This window comes from Littorina saxatilis, linkage group LG6 (assembly GCF_037325665.1).
Source record: "Littorina saxatilis isolate snail1 linkage group LG6, US_GU_Lsax_2.0, whole genome shotgun sequence".
Classification (NCBI taxonomy): domain Eukaryota; kingdom Metazoa; phylum Mollusca; class Gastropoda; order Littorinimorpha; family Littorinidae; genus Littorina; species Littorina saxatilis.
In genome coordinates, this window is record NC_090250.1 from 39,769,223 (window position 1) to 39,785,680 (window position 16,458).

A 16,458-nucleotide genomic window follows, 5' to 3' on the forward strand; every position below is an offset into this window, starting at 1 on the left:
GGTTTGCAGTTGTGGAGTAGTGCCAGTTTGCTGCTGCCCATATTAACTCATTTCTTCTGCCCTTAACTTGAAACTTTAACTCTATTCAGCCCCAGAGAAAAACCTACGCCAGTGAGAATTGGTCAGCTGAAACAGTACAATGGAACCCCCTTTTAAGACAACAATTTCCCCCCCCCCCCCCGACATCTTGAATTTGAAGTGGATCCACTGTATTTAAGAATGGTCAGGATGGGTAGCTTAAGGAGAGTGGGAGATAGGACATATGAATGCTATAATTATGCGTGGAAATGCCGTCTCCTAATTCCCACAACATCATGAGAGGTTTGCAGTTTAACTAATAATTCAATCCTTTGAAGAATATAGCATACACATTATAATGTGAGAAAATTATGTTTTTCAGATTTAAAAGAAAATGAGAGAATGAAAGAAAGACATTTATGCAGCAATGATTTTTGGGGGGCAACATCCCATTCATTATTGACATGTGATACACCACAGCTGAAGACTTCCCGTTGGCAACATTTGATATTTTGGGGTATTGATTTAAAAGCAGTTATAATGAGAACACTAAGCCTGGCTGCTGAGCAGTTAAATATTATAAGTTATAATCATCAATAATATTGATATAATGCTTGTCCGTGCTTGTTCTGACTTTAATTAATATTGACAGGAAATGTGTAACTTCAGCCAAAATGTAATTATAGTTAGTGCAAGGATAGTGGTACGATGCTAAACTGTGAAGGTACGTATTTTGTTATCATAATTTTGTGTGGATGATAGTAATTAGCTTTTGTTCTTAGCTTTTGTTCTTAATTGTCTGCATTTGTTTCATGTACAGTGTACACCTGCAGTAACTTCATAACAATTCCTTGCAACGCCTTTAGCCTTGTGTGTGGAGTCATCTGTAAATAATACTTATAGTGCAGTACTTTCTGCTTAAGGCAAAAAAAAAAAATAGGTCTGTTTACGGTAACCCGACCGACCCTAGTTTTTTCGCGCGACCCTAGACTTTTTTTTGGCATTTGGGGGAGAAAAAAGAAAAAAGAAAAAAAATCTTGTTTTTTTGGCAAAATAACATAAAAATATGGTTTTTTGGAAAAAAAAAAAAAAAAAAAAAAAAAATCCCGACCTACCGACCCTATTTTTTTGGCCTATGTTACCGTAAACAGACCTATTTTTTTTTTTGGCCTAACATTCAAAGAGCTATTGACACAGAAGTTTGAATTCCATCCAACATGGCCCCTAAATCGGGGAGATATAATGCTCAAGGCAAACCATGTACTTCCTGTTCACATAAGAAACCTGTAGGAAACCTATGTGAATGCCAATATGATACCAGTACTTCAACATGGTTCCATTGTTTTGTTCTAAGCCCTTAATTCTTCAATGCAGATTAAACTACTATGTTCTGATTCAAATAAGATTACCATAGAAATCCTATAGGAAACCTAGTATGTGATTTTCCCGTATATGTTTCAGAGAGGTTTTGTTTAGGAATTCGGGGTCTTTTTCGTAGAAGAAATCTATACCTACAACTCGGACATAGACAACTTTTTACTTGTCATATATGTAACCTGTAGCTGTCCAATAGGAAACATATATGATTATTATAGGTTTCCCATGGCTATCTATGTTCATTTCGTACGGATGATTGTTTAGATGATAAACTAGTTTGTGTGCACTGTTCACCTCTGATATATAACCAATAGGCTGGTTTGGGTATTAAGTAATTAGGAGAAGACTGTGAGCTACACTTTCATGTTGAGAATTTATCCAGAGTGATATTTTGGAGACAAGGATCTCAAACGAACACAAGTTTTCTAAACAAAAGACAATAGTGAGACTGGAATTATATTGTCTTCTGGCACCGTTGACCAGTAAGATACATTGAATAAGCAGTGAGGATGAGTGCAGTCCGTTAAGTGCAGCTTCTTCTTGTCTACTGTGTCAGGAGACTGGTTCATTTTTGACTCACATGCGAAGCAAAAGTGAGTCTATGTACTCACCCGAGTCGTCCGTCCGTCCGTCCGGAAAACTTTAACGTTGGATATTTCTTGGACACTATTCAGTCTATCAGTACCAAATTTGGCAAGATGGTGTATGATGACAAGGCCCCAAAAAACACATAGCATCTTCACCTTGCTTCAAGGTCAAGGTCGCAGGGGCCATAAATGTTGTCTAAAAAACAGCTATTTTTCACATTTTTCACATTTTCTCTGAAGTTTTTGAGATTTAATACCTCACCTATATATGATATATAGGGCAAAGTAAGCCCCATCTTTTGATACCAGTTTGGTTTACCTTGCTTCAAGGTCAAGGTCACAGGAGCTCTTCAAAGTTGGATTGTATACATATTTTGAAGTGACCTTGACCCTGAACTATGGAAGATAACTGTTTCAAACTTAAAAATTATGTGGGGCACATGTTATGCTTTCATCATGAGACACATTTGGTCACATATGATCAAGGTCAAGGTCACTTTGACCCTTATGAAATGTGACCAAAATAAGGTAGTGAACCACTAAAAGTGACCATATCTCATGGTAGAAAGAGCCAATAAGCACCATTGTACTTCCTATGTCTTGAATTAACAGCTTTGTGTTGCAGGACCTTGGATGACCTTGACCTTGGGTCAAGGTCACATGTATTTTGGTAGGAAAAATGTGTAAAGCAGTTCTTAGTGTATGATGTCATTGCTAGGTTTAGTTATTTGAAGGTCAAGGTCATGTAAAGGTCAAGGTCAAGCATGTGAGTCGTATGGGCTTTGCCCTTCTTGTTCATTTTTCATTTCATTTTCATTTTCATTTTCATTTCATTTCATTTTTCATTTTCATTTTCATTACTTTATTGTCCCATCGCTGGGAAATTCGGGTCGCTTCCTCCCAGTGGAAAGCTAGCAGCAACGGAGTCGCGCTACCCAGGTGTCTGCGTGTTTAGGTGTATTCAGCCACCTGCACTTATGGCAGAATGACCAAGGTCTTTTACGTGCCATTGTGATGACACGGGGGTGGGACATGGCTTCCGTCTCTGGGTCTGCACATAAAGTTGACCCGTGTCCGTCCCGGCCCGAATTCGAACCTGCGACCTTTCGATCACAAGTCCAGTGCTCTACCAACTGAGCTACCGGTTCCACATACAACTCATTACCATTGCCCTGTTTTTGGAACAGTACACTACCCCTTTGCATGTTGTGACTTCTATAGTCTTCCCAAAATGTTGTGCTTTTTCTGTAGTTGGAGCTGAAAGAAGATGCATGTGTATTGATAAGTTTCAAAACTTAAACAGTCATGGCTAGCAAATTCTGTTCGGAAGATTTTAAATCTAAGCTGAATCATGCACTCACGCTGAGCCACCTTAGCTATAATGCCTCCTCTAACTGCTAATGATCGGAGCTGAACTTGCAGTCATTTAAACATGCAGTGACTCCTCAGGTTTCCATATATTTTTGTTCTAATGCTATGATTGGACACATGACTGCATACTTTCAGTTCACACCCAAGAATCGCTGAAACTTACGATGCACAACAAAGTTTCTCAGCTTGATTTGATAGTGCCACCAAAAGTAGAACTTTCACTTTTGTGATTCTATCATAGCTTTTCCTTAAAAAAAAGCTTACAACAATATGTCTCAGACTGTGCCTTTTTTGACTCACATGCGAAGCAAAAGTGAGTCTATGTACTCACCCGAGTCATCCGTCCGTCCGTCCCCCCCGTCCGTCCGTCCGTCCGTCCGTCCGGAAAACTTTAACGTTGGATATTTCTTGGACACTATTCAGTCTATCAGTACCAAATTTGGCAAGATGGTGTATGATGACAAGGCCCCAAAAAACATACATAGCATCTTGACCTTGCTTCAAGGTCAAGGTCGCAGGGGCCATAAATGTCTAAAAAACCCAGCTATTTTTCACATTTTTCCCATTTTCTCTGAAGTTTTTGAGATTTACTACCTCACCTATATATGATATATAGGGCAAAGTAAGCCCCATCTTTTGATACCAGTTTGGTTTACCTTGCTTCAAGGTCAAGGTCACAGGAGCTCTTCAAAGTTGGATTGTATACATATTTTGAAGTGACCTTGACCCTGAACTATGGAAGATAACTGTTTCAAACTTAAAAATTAGGTGGGGCACATGTTATGCTTTCATCATGAGACACATTTGGTCACATATGATCAAGGTCAAGGTCACTTTGACCCTTATGAAATGTGACCAAAATAAGGTAGTGAACCACTAAAACTTAAAAAGTGACCATATCTCATGGTAGAAAGAGCCAATAAGCACCATTGTACTTCCTATGTCTTGAATTAACAGCTTTGTGTTGCATGACCTTGGATGACCTTGACCTTGGGTCAAGGTCACATGTATTTTGGTAGGAAAAATGTGTAAAGCAGTTCTTAGTGTATGATGTCATTGCTAGGTTTAGCTGAAGGTCAAGGTCATGTCAAGGTCAAGCATGTGAGTCGTATGGGCTTTGCCCTTCTTGTTTCTTTGGTTCTTTATGTGTTTTTCTTTTGTTGCTGATGATTCAATTATTTGTTTCAATGTTTTTAATCTTGTGGAGAATATTATTGCTAAAGGGCGGGTCACTTTCCTAACATGAGTGTTATAAAATGTACCATTTTTTTAAAGGAAAAATCTGTCACAGCTTATAGGTAAGGGGACCCTGGTTGTTATTAGTTCAGCATTCTGATGAAAGTCACCCTTGAGTGAGGATTGAGAGAGTCTTTACTACCATCATGAAGCATTTATGCACCCTGAAAAGTTTTGAAATAATAATTAAGCAGGTTCTATAAATCAGCAGCATACGTACCCCCCCCCCCCCCCCCCCCACAAAAAAAAAGAGAGAGAGAGAGAGAGAGAGAGAGAGAGAGAGAGAGAGAGAGAGAGGAGAGAGAGAGAGAGAGAGAGAGAGAGAGAGAGAGAGAGAGAGAGAGAGAGAGAGAGAGAGAGAGAGAGAGAGAGAGAGAGAGAGAGAGTATTTGAACTCTTCTTAGTTCTAAGATATAAAATATTGTAATTCAATCAAGTTTACGTTTTAATGAAACAGATCCTGTGATTGGTCAGAATGCCCCAACTCATTAAAAATTACAGGTGACTAATTGTCGATAGCCACTAGCTAAAAATCCATTAACAACCTGCTGGCGAGGCGCATTGGTACAGCCTCAACTAGTCTCGGTTAGCTTTGAGGGTCATTTTACAAGTAGGAAATATGAAGTACCAATGAAATACCGAGACCATAAGGTATGCGAAGTGATGACGTCGAATACGTGACGTAAGTTGATGCATGAATTCTTTCGGACTACGTCAGTCAATTCCAAAGATCGCTTTTGTGATGAAAAGAATTTGTTTTGAGTTTGCTGTCCAGAAACCCGTCAAAAAAGATGGGAAAATGTATGTGAAAGAAAACAAAACAGGAGGAGAGTGATACGATAGGAATACAGAGACATATTTCTTGGGACTTGACCCTTGCAGGTAGGTGGACTGAAAGTAGTGTGTGAACAGAACAGAACCAATTCTGTCTGTTTACCATCGCATGAAAGCAGGAAAGAGATCGTCGTCAGATTGAATTACAATAACATTAACACGCTTCTATTTGAAACTTCTCGGTCTTCATCGTGGATTGACGCCCTCCAAAAGTCTAATTGAAGCCCTCCGTCGCTTCGCTCCGTCGGGCTTCAATTACCTTTGGTCGGGCGTCAATCCCCGATGAAGACCGAGAAGTTTCAAATGGAAGCATGTTTATGTGTAATTATAACATGTAATGGATGGAAACATAGCTGTGGAATGTGTTTGTCTGTGTCAATGTCTGCATCAGTGCACAAGCACTATAATATGCATGATGTACTAAAACATTTCTGGTTTGAGGGCGAACAATTTTGCCTACCGATATCACCTGAAGAAATGAAAACCATGCAACTATAGCTCCTGGGGCTCTTAAATTATCTTTAACTTATTTTATAAACAACTTCAACTAATACTAATTGACAGAAGTTAATGTTTAGTACACCATTATTAAATGTGGCCAACTAGACTGCACAGTTGTACAAACTCACTCACTATACCTGTTGTAGAATTCTTTAGCATAAATCTTTCTGTTTCTTTAACCACCTTTCTGTTTTTCATTTGTAAATAATAACACACCTGCAACTGAAGAGGCTGTCATCGTACAACATCTGTGGTGTACACATAGAAAAGAGGATTGATTAATAGACGATGTTCGGATAATAACTTTTGCTGGGAGAAAAAAGAGGGCAAACACTAACGAGCGGTGTGCTGTGTAATGCTACATGTAGTCAGCGAGCACGTGTATAAGACACACAACTCAATAATGATTGGCCTATTTTGTCACACGGGTTTGTTTGCCCTCTTTTTTTCGCAGCAATAGTCATTTCCGGTATTCGTCTATTCTCTTGCATTTATTTGAATAGTACGCAAGGGTTTCCAGCTTTTAAATAGCGCTGCAGTAATAGGAATCAGGCACATAGTATACCTATACAGTCTTCAATTTGGTGTTGGCTGTGATATTGTCAAAGAATACTTGCTTGTCCATATTGATGGAAGTTTATATAAATATTGGTCAGCATGTTACGTAATGTATTTGCCATATTCCCTGTCATTACATAAACACATGCAGTCATTTTTCAAGTCATATATGCTAGCTGTCTGACATCATATCAATTTAAGGCTTAATTGACAAATACCAGTTCTGTATCAGCTAGTCTCTGTTTAACCAATTAGTTCCATATTTCTCTGTCTATCTTTTGACTGTTACATTAGATCAACTCAGAGTTTATTGTCTCTATTAAAAGCTATATAATCACGATTTCTGAGAGGGGGGGTGAGGGTGCCAACAGGTGGTTGGATAGTGAAACAACTGCTGATGCATTTTGAAACAATAATAATTGTCTCAGCTGAAAAGGGGTTAACTGTATTAGACTCGCTGTGTAAATGTGATACTTTAAAGTGCAGTGCTATCTGTAAATCTACATGTAACACATATCAAATGAAAGTAATACTCAAAGGCAACTATATATTTCTAGTCAAAAGCTTTCATAACAATGTTTCTGCATTTAAGTTAGACCGGAACATACACTGGCATCATGTTAAGTAGCACTTTTGGTAATAAAATATGTGAATAAATAGAATATTCTACAGAGAAAAACATAAAGACTCCATGGGTTCAGTAAGAATTGGAGAGACTGAACTGTTTTCTTAGCCTCAATCCACAATATCGGGATTATACCAAACCTGGAGAGGTGCAGTTTGGAAATATTAAAAAATCTGAAGTCACTGTCTAGACAAAATTCCAAAAATAACTGTCAGGTTTGTAGGGGTTGTGAGAGTGAGTACCCTTGCTTTTGCTGGGAGAAATATTGACATGTGCTTCATGAACACGTGTTTGAGACACACCCTCTTGCTAGTGACAGGCTGCGCCTGTAATGTCACGTTGGAAATTAAGTTTCCCCATGTGACATTATTTTCCACGTGACATTGCCCAGACAGTCTAGCGAGGGTGACTGTGTCTCTCATACACGTGTATGGGAAGCACAATTGTCAATATTTGTCCAAGGAAAAGCAAGGGTACTCGCACTCTGTCACAACTGCACCAATACATACCCGACGGAGTATATTATTTATACTGGAACTAGATGTGGTAATGCTGATTTTTGTTTTGGCGCCTTGAAGTGACACCCATGGGCAATATTTGCAGAGTTAGCCGTGTGAGTGCTTCCGATGTTAAACCACAGGGCAACAAACTGTGGGACTCGGTGGACGAAGTAGAAACGCAACAGTCGGCTGGCATGCGACTACACTCGCCCACATACCCTTCAGCTAATGGTTTGTTTTGCGCTTTTCTAACGTAGGGTACAGGTGCAATCCTCTTTTAAGCCCCTCTGATTTAAGACTAACTGCCCTTTTTTTAAGACCTTGCTCCCCCCCCCCCCCTTCCCCAGCGATATGCTGTTCATAACATTTGCTAATTTAACTACGTTGTAAGAATTTCTCCCTGTGAAGACATGATTTATAATTCTCAGATTTTAGGTCGAGGTCTTAAAAGGGGGCGCCACTGTTCTGGTAGTAATCTTTGCACCTTGTTATGATCTTGTGTTTCTAACTCATGCGCACATTAACTGTTGGCAACTTAAGTGTGGGGAAGTTAATGGCAGAGTAATTATTGTCTTGTTTGATTGGGGTGAAGTGATAGAACTATGAATTTGTAGCAGCTTTTCTTCTTCTTCTTCGATTTATCAGTGGCTGTTTATTAGAAAAGTATATGGTTTAACTTGCACTTAAAAAAAACCACCTGAAATACACAAGGAAACAGTAAGTCTAGACTTTATTCATCCCTGTTGACTGCAATTGTAGCTTACAACAAGCTGCAACGTTGTGACGAACATTTACAGTGGTATTGTGATCAAATGTGTCTGCGTGCATTAGCGTGCGTGTGTGTATGTGTGCGTGCGTGTGTGTGTGTGTGTGTGTGTGTGTGTGTGTGTGTGTGTGTGTGTGTGTGTGTGTGTGTGCGTGCGTGCGTGCGTGTGTGCGTGCAGCTGAAAAACATTATTTTACAAGTCTGAAATCGATCTCTGAATGGAGGTGTCTGTTTTGCATATCTGATTGGGTATGGGTTAAATGTCTTCGGGGTTGTTCAACTTTGATTTGTAGTTGAATATCATGCAATAATTGGTATGCTTGATTTTCGATGGTTGACGATACACAAAAGCTGTGTTAAATACACATCCCACCCTTGAACAAGAGAGAGAATATATATGAGCCAAAACATTCACACACAACAACGCACACACACACACCCACCCATGAAACACACACACACACACACACACACACACACACACACACACACACACACACACACACACACATATGAATTTACATACCTTGTTTATAAATATTATAATTGTTTTATACAGTGTTGTTCAATTTGTTTGTTGCAGAAGGGACCTGCAACCTATTTCCGAACCCAAGAAATCAACATCAGTCTGGCAATTCCACAACTGAGTGTTGAAGTCATTCTGTAACACGTATTCCGGCCAAATGTTTTCCATATAATTACTGTAATTATCTTTCAATAACACATGTGACTTATAGTTGGCTTTGGATAGGGTCTGGAGATGGTGATGGAAACTCAATTGTAACAGCTGTTTTTGTGAAAGGATTGTGTACTTTATTCGCCTTTCAAACTCTGCTGATCTCTCCTCCTGCACAGACTCTCAAGCCAAGAGATTTGACTGGTTCAGACCGAAAGAGCTACTTTGGACAAACCAAGAGATTTGACTGGTTCAGACAGAGAGAGCTTTGATGCTTTGGACAAACCAAGAGATTTGACTGGTTCAGACCGAGAGAGCTTTGATGCTTTGGACAAACCAAGAGATTTGACTGGTTCAGACCGAGAGAGCTTTGGACAAACCATGAGATTTGACTGGTTCAGACTAAGAGGGCTTTGAAGATTTGGACAAGCCAAGAGATTTGACTGGTTCAGACCGAGAGAGCTTGGTTGCTTTGGACAAACCATGAGATTTGACTGGTTCAGACTGAGAGAGCTTTGATGCATTGCCATTGGTCAAGCCAGAAGATTTGACTGGTTCAGACTCAAAGAGCTTTGATGCTTTGGACAAGCCAGGAGTGAGGAGATTTTCTCTTCTGTTTCTAATGCACCGTACAGACCCATGCAAGGACAAAAATTATGTGGGTCTCATGCAGTGCTCCGGCTATATTGAAAAACTCTAAGTGAGATATTTTGGCTGCATGGATCTTCATTACTGTGACTTTCTCTTATGGTTTTTCTGCATTGCACAGATCTGACCTAAACTACAATTGTTACAGCATCTCAGTGCTCCAGCCATTGACGAGCCGAAGTGTGGTATTTCGCCGACTTTTCCAGAAAGAAAAAGCTAATTAAAGAGATCAATTGTTATGTTTTTGTGGATTTTACATTCAAAGAAGCAAAGAGATCATTTTAATGAGATGAAGAATCATATTATGATGACTTCATTTCTTTTCCCTAGAATCTTATGTGCTGTGAGGAAAAGCACTTTAACAATGATCCAGGAAGCTATTTGTTTAACATGGAAAACCTCCAACAAGGTGGTTCAGAGCGCATCATGGAACCAGCAGTAAGAATTAAGGCTAATTAACGGCCCTAGCTGAAATTCAGCTGGGATAAAGGAAGAAGACCGGCCTGGATGGCTAGAGGAACATATTCAAATGACATTTTTGTTCAGATTCTGCATTTATTGATGTATGCTCTGACACTGTGCCAACGAGAATCAGAACGTTCTGTGACAATTAAGCTGAGAGTTTGCAGTTATTATAAGTGCTTGTTCTAGCTAGATCTTTTTTTTCCTTTCTTTTTTTTATTCTTTTTTTTTATGTCTCAGCTCAACTATTTGTACAAATTTACCCTTTGAGATACATTTTTGAATTTTTCTTTTGTAATTGTCTGACTGTTATACTGACCAATTCCGCCTCAACATTATCTGACTTGGTTTCATATCTATTTGCGCTGATCTCAGAATTAATGAAGATCTATCGATCATTCCTTAAGTGCTCTTCCAAACAATCAGGTCCTTAGAATCATGCAGCAGCAGAGTTTATGTATGGCTGTACTTTTGACACTTGTGAAACATGAGTTCAGTGTATAGTGGACTGCTGCTTTGAAGACATCGAAAATCTTAGAGAAAAAGGGAGCGACTCGGTGTTAAAACGGAGGCAAATATACAGCCGTGAACAAGAAATTGGTAACTTTAGGGTATTAAAATGGGTTGTTCTTAATGGCACAGTAAGCCTCCCGTAAACCATCACAGATACTGTCAGGCTTTTACACACAGTACAAACATCCTTCCATTTGAACGCTCACCGAACGAGAACATCCTAGGTGCCCTACGTAAAGAGCGAGCAATTTTCAAAGAATTAATTTTGCGGATTGTCTCCTCACACAATCGGACCGTGGTGTGTTTTGGCGCTAGACCTAACTTTTAAAATCTAAATAATAAATTGACAGCTTGTTACACAAACATTCTTAAATCATAAAAGAATTCTTTTTTCATCAAGACAAGATCAGTACAATTCGAAGTTTTGAAAGTTTGAAAAAAGAAAAGCCCGGAAGCAGGGTCACGCAAGGTCGTGGTTCTCGTAGCAGACGACGGTTTATAGGCATCGCCAGTTCCTCTGAACAGTCAAAAGCCATCGCTAGAGTTCTTGTGAACCACAGCCGTTTGTTTCGTGCATAGTCAGAGGTACATAATAACGTGCTATTGCAGATAAGCTCACAGCGAGTCGCATTCAAATTACTAACTGACGACAACATTGTGAAAAAGGGAAACTGGATCACACGGGTTCACGATGGCTCAGGGGGAAGATAAACCACGCAAAAATTAATTCTTTGAATTTCTCGCTCTTTACGGAGGGCACCTAGGATGTTCTCAAGCAGTGAGTGTTTAAATGAAAGGGTGTTTGTACTGTGTGTAAAAGCCTGACAGTATCTGTGATGGTTTACGGGAGGCTTACTGTGCCTAGCAGGAGTGTACAGAAGTGATATACATACAGCTGTTTTCAAAAACCAGGTTGTGCCACATGCTTTCTGGAGCATATGGATGTATGTTAAGTTTGTCAGTTAGCCAGTCATTCTGAGACGTGATTGTTCTGTGATTTTTTCTGAATCTTTTCTTCTCAGGATATATATATCATATATGTTAATCTTAATATAATCCATATTTGTCCGTCAGGGCTCAATTGAGCATCTTATTTCTTATGATGAAATGAAAATCAAAAATGTCTTTTGGCAAAGATGTGTATAACTTTTGACAGAAAGTATGAAGTCTTTGGGTTCGATTGTTTATTATAATTGTTGTTGTCTTTTTCAGTTCCAAAATAATGAGTGTTAACTTTTTTGTTAGTTCTTACCATATCATCATAATTATCATGTCATACCCCTAGGCAACAGGCAGATATATCCGCAATGTCCTAGCAAACACTGAAGGTTGTGTTTTGTTGTACACAGAGATTTCTCCTTTTTTAGATTTAGAAAAATGAACTATTAAGTAATTAAAAGTGGAAATCTGGCGTTATTTTATTTACATATGAAATATCCTTTTTACAGTTTTTTTGTTTTTGAGTCACTTGAGAAAAAGTGACTCTATGTAATCGGTCAGTGTTAGTCTGTCCGGCCGGCCGTCCGGCCGGCCGTCCGTAGACACCACCTTAACGTTGGACTTTTCTCGGAAACTATCAAAGCGATCGGGCTCATATTTTGTTTAGTCGTGACCTCCAATGACCTCTACACTTTAACGATGGTTTCGTTGACCTTTGACCTTTTTCAAGGTCACAGGTCAGCGTCAAAGGAAAAATTAGACATTTTATATCTTTGACAAAGTTCATCGGATGTGATTGAAACTTTGTAGGATTATTCTTTACATCAAAGTATTTACATCTGTAGCCTTTTACGAACGTTATCAGAAAAACAAGGGAGATAACTAGCCTTTTCTGTTCGGCAACACACAACTTAACGTTGGGCTTTTCTCGGAAACTATAAAAGTGACCGGGCTCAAATTTTATGTGAACGTGACTCATTGTGTTGTGAATAGCAATTTCTTCCTGTCCATCTGATGCCTCATATAATATTCAGAACTGCGAAAGTGACTCGATCGAGCGTTTGCTCTTCTTGTTGTTAATGCAATTTTTGATTCTTTGCTCATTGTACATGTTGCCATGCAGTTTTGGATATTTACCTAAATTCTTTACAAATATTGAGTATTGTTTTCATGTGTCATAATTAATAGCACTTTTGCATTATGTGTGAATCTGTTTTACACAGTTGTGTGAAAGTGTGCACTGGATAACCACTGTACCTTAGATCTGAGCCTTAATTACATGTATTACCAGGCTGAGGTGATTTTTTTTTAAATGTAAAAAGTAATGGTTTGCTCTTCTTCTGCGTTCGTGGGCTGAAACTCCCACGTACACTCGTGTTTTTGCACGAGTGGAATTTTACGTGTATGACCGTTTTTACCCCGCCATTAAGGCAGCCATACGCCGCTTTCGGAGGAAGTAATGGTTTGCTGATTCACAGTAATTATATACCTGTGTTATGCGGCTGAACTAATCTAATGGATATTGGATTAAAGCATTCGCATTTATTATTAGCTGACAACTCATTTGTTTTTCAGATATATGATACTCAGCAGAGCAAAAGGATGACACAATGAATCATTTTGAATCCCAGCCCCTCCACTACTGAGAACAAAATTACTAACTCGATCTACATGCTGCATGACATGTTGGTGGAGTATAGTTTCTTTCCACAGTTATGAAACTTGACACATTAGACACGTTTGAATTGGGATGAACCCCAAGAGACACTCATTTCAATGTTTATTGGATTATTTTAGGCTCCATTATTATTTTGAACACCTGTACTATTCCTTTTATTAGATCTGTTTTGATAGTTTACATCATTTTTGCCATTTTTATGTTTTTATCTATTTAAAAACAACATAAAGCTCTTTAGATCTCAACTGATTGACATTTCTCTACCCTGTCAGTTACTATTAATGTATTCTTAAGTGCCTGGTACATCTGTATTTGTTACCTCTTTAGACATAATCCTATTCATTTGCAATTATCATTGATTCCCATCCTCATAATATGGTTGGCCTAGTGGTAAGGCGTCCGCCCCGTGATCGGGAGGTCGTGGGTTCGAACCCCGGCCGGGTCATACCTAAGACTTTAAAATTGGCAATCTAGTGGCTGCTCCGCCTGGCGTCTGGCATTATGGGGTTAGTGCTAGGACTGGTTGGTCCGGTGTCAGAATAATGTGACTGGGTGAGACATGAAGCCTGTGCTGCGACTTCTGTCTTGTGTGTGGCGCACGTTATATGTCAAAGCAGCACCGCCCTGATATGGCCCTTCGTGGTCGGCTGGGCGTTAAGCAAACAAACAAACAAACAAACAAACAAGCAAAAATAATATTGTGCTCTGTTACTGTGGGTTAATTATTTATCCTGCAAGATCATCATTACGATCAAAACGTTTTGCTCAGGGTATATATCGTCGGTGAGGTCCCACGATTTCACCAACGATATGCATCAGTCCATATTGATATTACTTGTGAAATGTGTTTGTGTGAATGCGCATGTAGACATTCTCTTGTGAGCATTGCGCTATGATTACTGTTTGTTTGGTTCATTAAGCTTTTTTTTTTTTACAAGTATTTGTTTGCTGACTAGAATTTTATTTTCTTTGAATGAGATGGATGTTATTCTATTCAAAGAAAATCTCGTGCACTGTTTTGTTTTGTTTTGTTTTGAAACAAATGTTATTACATTAGCACTGGTGTAAGTTTATGCAGTTGGCAAACAATACAGCCACATAGTTGATGCTAGTAAGTAAACGTCAACCTTAAGTGAGAGATGAGGACAAAAGCCTGATGCAAGGCCTGATTCAAATCTGTAGAAATAAAATTCTTCCTGGAAATTCTCCCTTTGAATTATAATATTTGTTCATGTACTGTGCTCTCATTCAGTAAGTTTGGAACTTAATATATTTTTAATTGTGTTAATTAGATGTTGTACATGGTGTTCCTAATTTGCAAAATATTCATAGAAATCTAATTCATGCAATGTTGAGGGTTGAGTGTGCAAAATATTTGGTTAGACACTTCTTCCTGTAGGTGGCGATATGTGTCTCTCTTGGATCCGTACCCTGTATTTTCAGCTGATTGTGTACATAGTTTAAATATACCACTTGCATATATTTATTTGAATTGCTGTATGATACAACTTCCAGAGCATAATATTTAAAATGGTGACAATGAAAATGGACTCGGTGCATCTGTGTTGATTTTTAACAGATTTTGTTGGTAAACAAAATTATGAAATCGTGAAGAATTGATATAATTCTTAGTGGTTTGACCTGAAATTTGAAAAGAGTTATGATGAAGTGAAGTGTTGTAACAGTTTAAAGGTAATCTTTCAGAACTCTAATTTTTAACGAATAAAGTATAGAGTTCATTGGAGATTCTTAACTTGATGTTGATTAATTTCATTTTCATACATTTTGAAACTAATATTTTGATATCACTACACGGACACAATGAACACAATTGAGTGCACATGAGGTGCCTTACTGAAGCAGCTAATTTTAACTGTTTACCTGAAAAATAACTCACTTTCCTTGTTCTCGATTGTTTTTTCTCTTGCTGCTAGTTTTTTTGTACAGGCTCATTTTATTTATTTGATCTTTCATTGTAGCTTGTTTTATTTCAGTTTGTTTAATAATGCTTTAATCTGAAGGTTAGAATATATTTATCCTGGATGGGTTTTGTTGTAGTTTTTGAGTCACTTGAGAAAAAGTGACTCTATGTAATCGGTCAGTGTTAGTCTGTCCGGCCGTCCGTAGACACCACCTTAACGTTGGACTTTTCTCGGAAACTATCAAAGCGATCGGGCTCATATTTTGTTTAGTCGTGACCTCCAATGACCTCTACACTTTAACGATGGTTTCGTTGACCTTTGACCTTTTTCAAGGTCACAGGTCAGCGTCAAAGGAAAATTTAGACATTTTATATCTTTGACAAAGTATCTCGGAAACTATCAAAGCGATCGGGCTCATATTTTGTTTAGTTGTGACCTCCAATGACCTCTACACTTTAACGATGGTTTCGTTGACCTTTGACCTTTTTCAAGGTCACAGGTCAGCGTCAAAGGAAAAATTAGACATTTTATATCTTTGACAAAGTTCATCGGATGTGATTGAAACTTTGTAGGATTATTCTTTACATCAAAGTATTTACATCTGTAGCCTTTTACGAACGTTATCAGAAAAACAAGGGAGATAACTAGCCTTTTCTGTTCGGCAACACACAACTTAACATTGGGCTTTTCTCGGAAACTATAAAAGTGACCGGGCTCAAATTTTATGTGAACGTGACTCATTGTGTTGTGAATAGCAATTTCTTCCTGTCCATCTGATGCCTCATATAATATTCAGAACTGCGAAAGTGACTCGATCGAGCGTTTGCTCTTCTTGTTTAATTTTACTGTTCAAAAAAAGAAACGCATAGCTTGTAATATTTGGTTAATTTAGTTATATGGCTACAAGGATATCCACCAAACTGCAGAACATGTTTATCTGGTCGTCGACCTTTCGTCCATTGCCACAAGTGAGCTCTGCACGTGACGCATGCGTTATCAGTGGCTACAATGTCAAAATTGCTCATTTGGCATGACCACTCGTCATGCTTCAGTGTAATCTCGTGAAACTCGGGGAATATTGAGCTCTCACCATGTCTTCCAAAACCCATAAAAGCGGATTGTTCGCCACAAAGAAATCAGACGACAATTCAGCGACGAAAGATGGCCCGATTGAGCAGAGAAGACCGCCAAATTGCATTGGGTCGTTTACAAGCAGGCCAAAGTCAAAGTGCAATCGCCAGGCACTT

At 38.7% G+C, this 16,458-nt stretch overlaps 1 long non-coding RNA gene across 1 annotated transcript; it reads left to right on the top strand.

The window, feature by feature from the left end:
* The first annotated feature begins 7,622 nt into the window (after nucleotides 1–7,622).
* LOC138969199 (uncharacterized) lies at nucleotides 7,623–16,021 on the top strand. The gene is made up of 2 exons (XR_011456392.1): nucleotides 7,623–7,838; nucleotides 8,957–16,021. It is a non-coding gene; the product is annotated as an uncharacterized lncRNA (long non-coding RNA).
* The last annotated feature ends 437 nt before the right edge of the window (nucleotides 16,022–16,458 follow it).